The sequence below is a fragment of the Lissotriton helveticus genome, chromosome 1_1 (assembly GCF_964261635.1).
Source record: "Lissotriton helveticus chromosome 1_1, aLisHel1.1, whole genome shotgun sequence".
Lineage (NCBI taxonomy): Eukaryota > Metazoa > Chordata > Amphibia > Caudata > Salamandridae > Lissotriton > Lissotriton helveticus.
Genome location: NC_136057.1, coordinates 1,364,129,203 through 1,364,141,574, shown reverse-complemented (window position 1 = coordinate 1,364,141,574; position 12,372 = coordinate 1,364,129,203).

The following is a 12,372-nucleotide window of genomic DNA, read 5'->3' as shown; positions in this document are numbered from 1 at the left end:
CACTCACACATTGCGCACTCACATTGCTCACTCACACTACTTTAGGGCACACACACACCGCACAATCACACCCCTCACACACGGCCCCCTCACACACTGCCCCCTCACACATTGCTCACTCACACTACTTTAGGGCACACACACTGCACAATCACACCCACACCCTCACACACCTCGCACCCTCACACACTCATTACACTGCCCCCTCTCACACTGCACCCTCTCACACTGCACCCTCACACACTGCACCCTCACACATTAGCCCCCACTCGTCGCCACCACAACATCACTCAGCGCCACCACAGCATCAACAACAACTGGTTCAAATATGTTCTCTCAATGTTTCAAGCTTTATTTCAAATGTCACAATAAAATGTTAATATTTCACTTCTGTTCTTGGATTTTCGGCACAATAAAATACACTGAACATAATCTTCACAACAGTTATTTACAAAAGTTTAAGCTATTGCCATTATAAATTACAATAAGTATTAATTATTAAAAAAAACATTGATATTTGTAATATCAATACATGTAACTCACGTAAATACAACACATTGCATTACAAATGCTATAGGTGTCACATTTGCGAAAGTTATAACTATTGGCATTGTAAATGACAAAGCTATTAATTTCGCTATTTTCAAAACCAACACATAACAATATATAAATGCAATTACAATACAATACAATAAATAAAAAAATTGTAATTTACAATACCAATAGCTCAAACTTTCCTAATGCGAGACCTATTGCATTGTAAATGCTTGTTGTTTTTATGCAGGGTGGAGGAGAGAACTACCCCTTCCATCTTGGGCAATGGAGGATAAGAGGTGGTGGGGAGGGGGGCACACTTCTACATCAGTCACCATAAGAAAAGCCCCGTCTCCCGTTATGGTGTAAATTGAGCCTAATCACATTGACTGAGCGAACCAAAGGATACCCAAGTCAACATAATAGGAGCCCCCCCCACCCCCCTTCACTAGGATAGGGTATGGCCTAGTCCACTTGGCCTGCAGTGTTCTGGGTGCCACAAGGCCAAGTAACCTCAGCAATTGTCCTGGTTGGTAATCAACCATTGAGGACTTTTAATTGTACCAGTGTTTCTCAAGCGCCAGGCCTTCACCTCCACCCCATTGATTTTTGGCCACTATTTGAGATCAGTGACCGAAAGGGTTAATGTTCTACCACCCATGGACACCATGGTGGCCTCTGTGCAACCTTTGGGATCTCTAGGCACAAACTCCCATCCCTAAAGGGGACAAGATGGCCGCCGGGTAGGAGCTCCTCGTCGGAGCTCCGAGTGCTTGGGATTCCAATTTTGGATTTAATCCCCGTTAGCACTCAGTATCCCGGGTATCCGTAGTTACGCAACTGAATGTAACTACAACAGTAACTCAAGTAACTGGAACATATTCTTATCGGCGCGGGATAGGACCTAATCGCCCCCGCCTTTACCGGACACCGGGCTGCTACTGTCCATCGCAGGCGCCTAGAACGGATGGCTGACTGGAGCTTGCAGTGGTGCTGACCGGAGCCTGCAGGGGAGAACAGATTGGGACCAGAGACACCCGCTGTGAGCCTACTGGGGCGCGGACTGAAGCCGCAGGGGATTCCAGACTGGGATCGAGACATCCGCTGTGAGCCTGCTGGGGCGCTGACCGGAGCCAGCAGGGGATACCAGACTGGGATCGAGACATCCGCTGTGAGCCTGCTGGGGCGCTGACCGGAGCCAGCAGGGGATACCAGACTGACCAGAGACGCCCTTCGTGAGGGACTGCGAGGGAGCTGCCCTCTTGCTGCGCGGCGGTTCTGCCCGGACTCTGGCGGCGCCCATTGGAGAGTGGGCGCTCAGGCTCGGTGGGGTTGACTGAGCTGGCCCCCAACCACAACGGACGGCGGAAACCGGCTGATGGGGCGCTGACCGGAGCCAGCAGGGGATGCCTGACCGCTGACTGGGAGCAGAGACGCCCCCTGTGAGGATCTGCGAGGGAGCTGCCCTAATATTGCTCGGCGGATTCTACCCGGGCTCATGCGGTAAAGTGGAGTCCCGAGGCTAAAGGCGAGGAAAGCGGGAGACACACGACATCGCCTAGCGAGGCGGGAGGGGTTGCAGCGTAGGAGCTCTGGATTTGCGGGCAACAGCGAGGTTCCTTCGGCAGACATGACTCCCGGTGGCCCCCCTCTCATGCTGCTGCAAGGGCCATAGGAGCGGACCTGCGGAGCAGACCTGCGGACCTACAGCCTTCTTGCGGTGCTGGCGGGGACCGAGGATCGGGCATGGGGTCTTGCACGCAGCCTGCCAGTAGCTCACTGCATCTTGCTTGCTTCACCTCTTGCCTAGACCCTGGATGCCTGCAAAGCGTGATATCGGCAATAATACTGCAATCTCAACTCTAAGGCGCCACAGAGCTGAAAATAACCATAAGGTATTTTATTTACTCCACTCGTCTCACATTTTTAAACCGCCATTGTTCATAAGGGCAGGGGTCACTAACTGAAACCATAAATCTCTGCCTGTACCTCCAGACACCCACGAGGCCCCTCGGCATAACTCCTCCACACAGGTCCATCAAAATAGAGATAAGACTCCCTCCCAGAAGGCCCTTCCCTGCTCTCAAAGCAAGAACAACAAACAGAGGACTACTGTCTCCGACTCCCCTTCTTGGCGGCCACTTTAGACTGATCTTTCTCAGTGGCGGCCATCATGGACTAGTCAATCTCACTATTGGAGCATGACCTGAGAACCGGACACAGACTAAGTTCCACTACCGCGCACCTTACTTAGCCTATATCGACACGCTCGTGATAGTGTCTGCCTTCTATTGCAGCATTTTTACATCTATTTTGTTTTTATGCAATTGTTTTTTACCTGTAATGCATCGACTGCTACAACATATATTCTTGGATGCTCACAGTGTACAACGATTTGTTTCTTATGTTTTGGTCCTATAACCTGTTGTCATGCAATTGTTTTTACCTGTAACGCACCGACTGCTACCTCATATACTCTTGGGTGCTCACAGTGTACAACTATTTGGTTTTACGTATTGGTCCTATAACCTGTTTTTATGTAATTGTTTTACCTGTAACGCACCGATTGCTACCTCATTTTTAGGTGCTCATAATCTACAACTATCTGTTTTTATGTATTGGTATTATAACCTGTAATGCACCGACTGCTACCTCATATTTACTTATGGGTGCTCACTAGTATCACCTGGTATATTTAACTCCTGTACTGCAACATTTGCTACCGCATATATCTTTTGGTTGCTCGCTAATGTCACTTGCGATTCATGTGACTTTACTGTTGCATTTTGCTCCAGTATACTGCACCATACAGCTACCTGTATTCGGTACATTTAGGCAAACTGCACCCGTTTAACTTTTAATTCTTAACCTCCTGTAATGCACAGATGACTCAATTCACCGCCATCCCCTTCACCCCGGACTCCACTACCCTCACCCACACCCCCTCCCCACGCACCAATCCTCAGAACTACACACATACCATTAACACTCATCTCTCCCCTGACATCACAGCTCCCACCCACACTGCTCTCACTCACAACCCCACCCCTTCCCCTCCTACCAACTCTCAGACCTCCACACATACCACTAACACCCCTCTGTCCCCTGACACAACAGCTCTCACCCACTCTCCTCTCTCCCCTGACATCACCCTCAACACCACCCCTTCCCCTTCGACCAACCCTCGGACCTCCACACATACCATTAACACTCCTCTCTCCCCTGACATCACAGCTCCCACCCACACTCCTCTCTTCCCTGACAGCACCCTCAACTCTGCCTCTACCAACCCTCGGACCTCCACACACTCCATAAACACTCCTCGCTCCCCTGACATCACAGCTCCCACCCACAACCTAGCTCAGCTCCAGAACGACACAACGACACTTCCCACCCTTTATCCCCTCCCATCCTCAGCCCCCACTACCCTCTGACTAAATACGCAGAACACACTTCCTCTCTCTACTTAACTCCCCCACCTCTCAACAGGTCAACCATCAATCCCACTTCCCCCCCACTCAGTCCTCACTACCATTACTGCACCCCCACCACCACTAACTTACACCCAGCCTCCACCCTGCTCTCTCCACCCTCCACCAACCCCCTCTCTACCTCATCCATACCGCCCCCGCCCAAACTCTCTCTCCTCCCTAACTCCGGCCCGTACATGGACACTGACACAATGGAGCCCTGCACGAACACCAGCCTACCCCCCCCTCCTGCTCGCTAATTCACGGGTCAGTCATGCACCTCTGATCCCCGCTCCCACCGCCATCGCATACCCCACGCTGGACAAGATCATGGCCACCCTCATCCAGGTCAAAGAAGAACTGCACATCAAAGAACTTCTCTGCACAAACCCCATACAACTCTCACCCAACTCAACCCAACCCACCAAGTAGTTCAAGTGTACTAATTACACTTGAACCACTACTTCGGACTCTTAAAGAATATGCACAGACCTTACTCCCTGTTCGACCTCTTTGTTTATCTGTATTATCTGTATTTTGATCTATATCGAAGTTAGTGTGTACTATTCACACAATCATCCCCCAGGAGATAATTTCTTCATAGAAGTAATTGAGACCATAGCCTCAAACTCAGACCTACAACAAAATCATACCTTCCTTGAGACTTCAACCTACACTGGAACACACATGTGCACCTTTTAAGTTTACCTTAGACCTAAACCACACACATTCCTGCAATGAACCTACCCACATCAAGGGATCCACACCCGACAAACTTATTGTCAAAGACAGTTATTCAAATGAATGTCGGAACTCCCTTTGACTGATCAAAACATTACTTACTAATTTCTCAACCTGGAAAGGGTGTTGGCCAGACAAGATCAACCTCGCAAGGCCAAACAATGGCCACATGACAGATCAATATAAATGTGCTAACCAAAATTAGTAATAAGCTACTTTGCCAGCCTCTAACCTAGTCCTTACCGAACACCACATTCACTCTATGAAGGATATACGTATTGCTTCCAAGAAACTCAAAAAATACCAGCAGGGATCGGATGAAGCCGCTTTGCTGAGGGAGAGGAATGTTCTGAATTAATGCACATGAGAAATACAGCATAGAAAATACCTCGTGCACCAACGAGCACTGCAATTGCACTCTGTTGCTGAATAGCGTTAAATGTCGCTTGTTCGTAGTGTTCGATTGTGGTGTGGTGTTACAATGGCCTCTGGTGCATAGCTATTCAAGCCACCTGTTACAAAGTGCACGGTGCCGTCCCGGTCGCGCGACCCGAAGGCGTGCACTCGAAAACGAAACCTAGCGTAGGGGCGGGACATCAGTCTTGTGCGCGAAGCCCACGGAGTTCCTGGTCCGAGGAGCAGTGGTGACGCGGGGCTCCCATGCCTGAGGGAGAGCCCCGCGGAGGCGACAGAACACCGGATTGGTGGTAAGTGGGCCTTGGGGGGCGCTCGTGTGCGCGACGGCGGGGGTCTTTGTATGTGTGCGTGTATGTGCGCTCCTGTGTGTCTGTCTGTGCGACAGCGGGGGGGGAATGTCCTGTGTGCGACGGGGGGGTGGAGGGGAGGGAGTGTCTGTGTGCGTGCATGTGCGCTCGTGTGTGTGCGCATGCGTGCTGGGGAGGTGTGCCTGTGTATGTTTGCACTTCCCAGGAGACAGACACGGCGAGCACGTTCGCTGCGCGCGTGGCCTGCGCCGATCGCCTTTAGCGAGATGCGCGCGGCCACGTGCTGTCTCCTGGGAAGCAGACCCAGCGACAATAGATCTCTGGCGGAGACAGCGCTTACGCGCTGTTCAACGCCACGAGACCTAAAAACAGAGGCTGGAGGAAAGGTCATGGAGAAAATCCCTCAATAACAAACCTTAAGCAGCAGAGGACGATAAGAAGCACCGATAACAAACATTCTACCAGACTATGCAGAATAACTCAAAACTAAACAGACTATTCTCAACTCTCAAATAGAACTAAATATGATTTAAATTTCATCACCGGACATCAAAACTCAACTCTGCCCTTGTGAAAACTCAACATTGGCTAACTCAATCACCTTATGCTAAATACCCTCAAATGATCCCCCCACAAACAAGCATTGGCATAGCCAATAGGTCTCGCTTGTGGGACCTTATAAGTATTTTGTTTTGCAGCACAATATCCTTGTAACTAAATACTTATAAGGTCCCACAAGCAAGACCTATTGGCTATGCCAATGCTTGTTTCTACAAATTGCCATCCTGTCTTGCAGCACCCCGTGTCCAACCGAGATCTGCGGCACACAAAGAAACCCGTTGGATTTTCAAGCTCCGGAACCTCCTATCTCCTGCAAAAATGTGGTCTCTAAAGGAAAAAAAAATGGGAGCGGCTTAATCTATTTTTAAGATGACTAGCATGTTCAATGTTTAATGGGATTTTTTTCACACCAGACACTGAACGAAGCTGTAATTGTGATGGTGGGGTACGTATACAATAAATCATTTAGTTGCCAATAAAAATTCTGCCTGCTCGTCTTGTTTGCCAATGGCGCCCGCGTCTTTTTTTTGTAAAGGGGTTTTCGTAAGCGGTAGCAGCACGCATTTTATTACAGCTGCAGTCCTCCACGGATCAGTTGTGGTTCACCTTCGGTATGCCATACGCCTCCCTTTCTTCATTAAACCTCTAATTATTTCTAATTTCCTTCTGGGTTAAAACAGCTGCAGTCTAATGGGTCGCCGTTTTGCAGTTATATATATACACAGCTTTATTTTGTGAAACATTTACCTTTATTTTGAAGACGGTGGCCGCCTCGGTGTTTAGAAGCTGCCTCCGGGTCCCGGTGGGGAATTACAGCAACAAAAAAAAAAAAAAAAGACCTGCAACGTTTCAGTTTTTAAAAAAAATATTATTCTGTTATCGGGGTTCCGTTTCCTTCGTAACCATTGGCTCTCTTACGCTCCGATTTAAAATGAAAACCAGTTTTTCTTGTGCAGAGTTGAGCCCTCGGTACACGTCCCAGCCCCGGGTTCCTTCAACGCCTTTGTATTGATTCCCTGCAGCCGGGCGCAGCAACACCACCACACGGCGGCCATCTTGTGAAGAGACTCTGGGTGGAGCGCGAGCGCCCGGGGGAGAAGGAATGCCGTTTTAGTGCCTTGTCCAGCAAAATGCGACCTTATCGGCGTAATACCGGTATATGACATCGAGGGGACTTCTTTTGAAGAGAAATGTTAGATGCGGCTAACGAAAGTGCAGCTTTGCCGAAAGAATGCCTCCCCGCCCCGATGGAAGGAGAGGAAAACATGGCGGTTGAAAACATAACGTTATATTTGCATTCATTATTTGTAAGCCTCCTGCTGCCGAGCAATAGTAGTGTGAGCTCCGGGTCTGTTTTGCCTGCTTATAGAAATCAATTTTATTGTAAGTAGCTGATACAGCACTGTTTGCAGCTCCTCAGTATATGGTTATCCCGTGACTACAATGTTTATCAGATTTATTATTCTACAAATTTATTTTTAAATGCACTGATGTGGTGTTTGCATGCTATGCAAGACAGCACATCATGTAATGTTTATAAGGAGCATCGAGTGGGAAAAGGCAAACAAAAGGAGGAGTGCTGCTACGGGCTGGGGAGGGGGAGGAGAAATGAAAGGAAAGGCTGTGTTTGCAGGGAGAGAGGGGAGGTGCTGGTGTGGGAGGGGGGAGGTGCTGGTGTGGGAGGAGTGCTGCTACGGCAAGGCTGTGTTTGCGGGGAGAGAGAGGGGAGGTGCTGGTGTGGGAGGGGGAGTTGCTGGTGTGGGAGGGGTGCTGCTAGGGGAGAAGCCCTGGCCGTGAATGCTCGTGCATGTTCACGTGAACTGCAAGAAAACGCTGGGCTGAAAGCCCTTAGTTTGAAGAGGATTTTGCCGACATGAATTCGATCCTATCCATTCCTGCGGAATGGGACAGGCTCGACCTAAAAAATCCTACCCCCCCCATGCAAGACTGGATCAGACAGCTAACTACCTTCAATTGCATTCCACATGTGTATTCCCCAAGATATTTAGGCATAAAACTGGACAAACACCGGAGCATGAAAGACCATATCAGTGCAACAACTATGAGCCAAGCCAATCACTAACTCAATACTTGAAGGAAAATCAAACCATTCCAGCCTCCCGATGACATGCAGTTAGCAGTCAAATTCTTTGTTATCTCCCACTTGGATTTTGGAACTGTGACCCTGGCTGGGGTTCCCAAAGCTAGTCTGGCCTAAAGGCTGCCCTGAACTCTGCTGCCAGGCTCGCAGGTTCTAGAAAAAGTGATCACATCAAGCTGAACCTAAATTTAAACTTGTGGATCCCTCTCAAATTAAGGATTTGTTTAAAGATAGCCTGCCTGACAAAGTACTACAACACAGTCTACCTGGCAAAAAAAAAACCAAGCACTGGCGCTGCCAATAGGTCTCACATTTACGCGAGTTTGAGCTATTGGCATTGTAAATGACAATTACTTTTATTTATATTTTTGTTTTTAAAACGTAAATAAATGACCTTGTCATTTACAATGCCAATAGATCTAAATCTCGCAATTGCGAGACATGTTGCATTGCAAATGCTTTGTTTCTGGCTTCTTTATGGTGTTATCAGTCGTTGGTAGGAGTGCGCTCTACCTCCGAGATGAGCGAGTACTTAAGATGGCCATGATGTATGCCTATGACTATGCTGACTTACTGCAATGTCAATTGCGATGTTGGTGCAACTATGTGGAGGTTACAATGTGACCGAACGCTCTGACCCAGCTGGGTAAATCTTATAAACTACAACAGTGACAAGATGTGGATTATATCTGCAAGACGAGAGCAGTCTCCTACAATTCGTGGGTTAAAAAAATACAAGCGCCAAAGAAAGCAGGAAACAATTAAAAACAAGGGGGATTGCCTGTTGGGGGGCGGGAATGCGAGCGAGGGGAGGAGAATGGAGGGGGAGGCAAGGAGTGTGGCAAATGGCCGGAGAGACATGGGAGAAGCTGCTAATTAGGGGAGAAGCCGCAGAGCGCACGCTGGGCGAAGCCCTTTGATGTGCTGTGCGGCCGTGAATGCGCGTGCTTGTTTGCTCACGTGAACTTAATGAAAACCGCACGAACGAAACCCTTGGTTTCACGAGTTTTGAGCACTTGAATTCTCGCTCCCTCAATGCGATTGCGCGCATTGATAGGTCGCGAGACCTAAAAACTTGCACTGGTTTGAAGAGCACCAAGTTTGAATAATAGTGCTAAAACCTCAAAAAGAACACTTCCAACTGATCCTTAAGAATATGGAACTCTCCCGAAATCAGAACTAATCCCTTCGATCGCCACATTAAATAAAGCCAAAGGGTTGTTCCTGAATAGCTACTTGCAATAATAGTCCTGAAACCACCCAAACATTCCATACTTCCCGTTTACTGCAGTTTTGTAATGTACTACAATGCATTTTATACTGCTGTGTACCTCCCATGGCCTAGGCTATTCGTTCATTTCCTGGTTATATTTCTTGCTTTCACGTACAGCGATCCAGATACCGATAGGTTGTTCGCGATACATAAAACGGTTCATATAAAATTAGTCAACAGTGGGTGCCTTCAAGCAAACTGAATCTCTCTTGTGCCTCAGCAAATTGCTATCAAAACACCCTCCAACTTTTGAGGGAGGAAACATTTCTCAGATGCCCCTTCCTGGTTGAATGAGGTGGCTCTGGGCTTCCCCCGAGTGGATAGGGCTCAGCTCCCATAACATGAACAATCTATCCCTACCAGCTACTGGTCTTAACACCCAAAGTGGCTTTTCCCAGTGTTGTGTACCTACCTTACTCCTCTCAAATGAGGCCAGCCACTCACCAGCGTCATTACTTTGACATAACTAGGAACAATTTTTAGGCAATCTGATATCAGGGGCGCCCATCAACACCTCTAGCGACATTTCTGCCACCACCTTCTGGGCTCTAGACGGCTTTTGTAGTCCTGTGGACAAACCATTTGGAGTCAGCAACCACTTAATTGCTCGGAAGGCACAATAATTTATTTTTAAGGTGTCCACTTGGTAGATGCTCGGTGGTCTCAAACTTGAACTGTTGAGTGCTGCTAAACAAGTTATGAATACCACTGCTAGGCACCAATGTGAAGAAATGGGGTTAATTACATGGTGTGGCTGTGCAACCTCACTGTGTAATACACTTACCAGCCCCTTTACAGCCAGGTTTTGTTGGTCAAACCTGCAGCTCAGCCCTAGGTAGCGGCGATACTGTGCAAGGCTTGACCAAAGTAGCAAATTTAAAGAATTTTTAACAGCAGAAACAATTGAAGACACAAGGCACTATTTTAGACCACAATTTGCAAGTATTATTGACACAATGATTAAATCCAGAAGTTATCAGTAATCAAAGCATCACAAACCAGCATTGTCAGATCGAACAAATTTCTCATGGAGAAACTTTTCAGCACAAGCTACACAGATTGTAGTGGTCACTTTAGACAACCAACTCCATTAAGGAGCCACACTGCGGAAAAAGCAAGTTTCTCAAAAAAGTTACATTTATAGGTGAAGCGGTCTCCAGGAACTGTTTCCCGTTTGCAATGGATTCCCATGCAAGTGGTCCTAATGAAAGTTATGAAGAATGCTGAAGATGCTCAATGGTGTCTTCACGCAGCTACAGTTCACCAAGCGTCCTGGTCACAAGGTCAACATGCTTCAAAGTCCTCTCAGTGGTAGGCCTGCCATAGGGAAGTCTTTCCCATATTGGACAGGGAAATGAAATGAAATGAAAAATTGCATTTGTATAGCGCATAACTGCCCTAGGGCCTCGCAGCGCTTGAAGATAAAATGGTTTAGCGCAGGCTCGGGGCAGATCAGCAGGATTTAGCAAACAAATGCGTTTTCAAGGCCTTTCTGAATGAGAGGAGGTTGCTATTTCCTCGGATGGCAAAGGGGAGGGCATTCCAAAGTCTGGTCGCCGAATGGGAAAAAGAGCGGCCACCCCAACGGGCTTTGTTAATTTTAGAGGAGGTGGCCAGCTGCAAGGTACCAGACCGAAGGGGGCGTGCTGGGACATAAGGCGTGACCAAAGGGTGCAGAATCGCTGGGCCTACATGGTGAAAGGATTTGTGCATAATGCACAAAGCTTTAAACTGCACTCTGGCAGCCATTGGAGGTCTTTCAGAGCCTTCCTCGCCGACTGCCGACGGGAGAGATTGAACAGTAGGCGGGCCGCACTGTTTTGTGTGACCTGAAGCCTCTGCAGTACCGAAGCCGGTGCTCCTAGGTAGAGAGCATTCCCATAATCCAGGCGAGAGAGAATCAGGGCCTGGACCATGGTCCTCCTCGCCTGGAAAGGGAGCAAAGGGAGCACCCGCCGGAGCATCCTCATTAGTCCAAAGCAAGTGGCGGCAGTCTTAGTAGCCTGGACCGAGAAATCAAGGGCGGTGTCAAGCCAGATCCCGAGGCTCTTTATCTGGGACTTGGGGGCAGGAGGAGCGCCAAGACATGGTGGCCAGACGGGTGCAAGAGCAGACAGGGAGGGATTTCCGAGTAGAATGATGTCTGTCTTCTCCCCGTTAAGCTTCAAACAGGAGGCTTGCATCCATCTGGCAACAGCCTCTAGACAGGGGCCTAAGGTGTCGGATGATCCATCTGCGTGGTCTAACGAGACCACAAGCTGCGTGTCATCCGCGTAGGTGACTATACGCACACCAAAGGGATGGACTATCCTGTCCAGAGGTTCCATGTAGGTGTTAAAGAGGGTCGGGCTCAGGGAGGAGCCCTGAGGGACCCCACACCTGAGAGGGTGTTTGGGAGAGACTATCTCACCCTCGAAGACCTGGAAAAAGCGCTCACTCAGAAAGGAGGTAAGCCAGTCTAGAGCCGCGCCCGACACGCCCATGCCCGCCAGTCGGTGTAATAGCGTGGCATGGTTCACCGTGTCGAACGCGGCGCTAAGGTCTAACAGGATAATGGCCACCTTTCCTCCCCGATCCAAAGTCGTTCTTGCTTCCTCTGTAACCGCTAACATAGCGGTTTCTGTGCCATGTTGAGGGCGAAAACCTGTCTGGGAGGCACGCAACAGACAGTTGGACCCCAAATAGTCTGTTAAGATATTGTTGGCGTGCCTCTCCAGCAGTTTACTCAGCCAGGGGAGCAACGAAATGGGGCGATAGTTGGACAAGTTGCTCTGGTCCAGGGAGGGCTTCTTGAGAAGCGCCCTCACCATGGCGCACTTCCAGGGGAGTGGGACCGACCTGGCCACGATGGAGGTGTTTAAGGCTTCCAGGATGACAGGACGAATAACGTCCAGTGCCTTGACAAGGATCCGGGGGGGTGCCGGGTCATTGGGAGACCCGGAAGAAACTTTAGAAATTAATCTATCC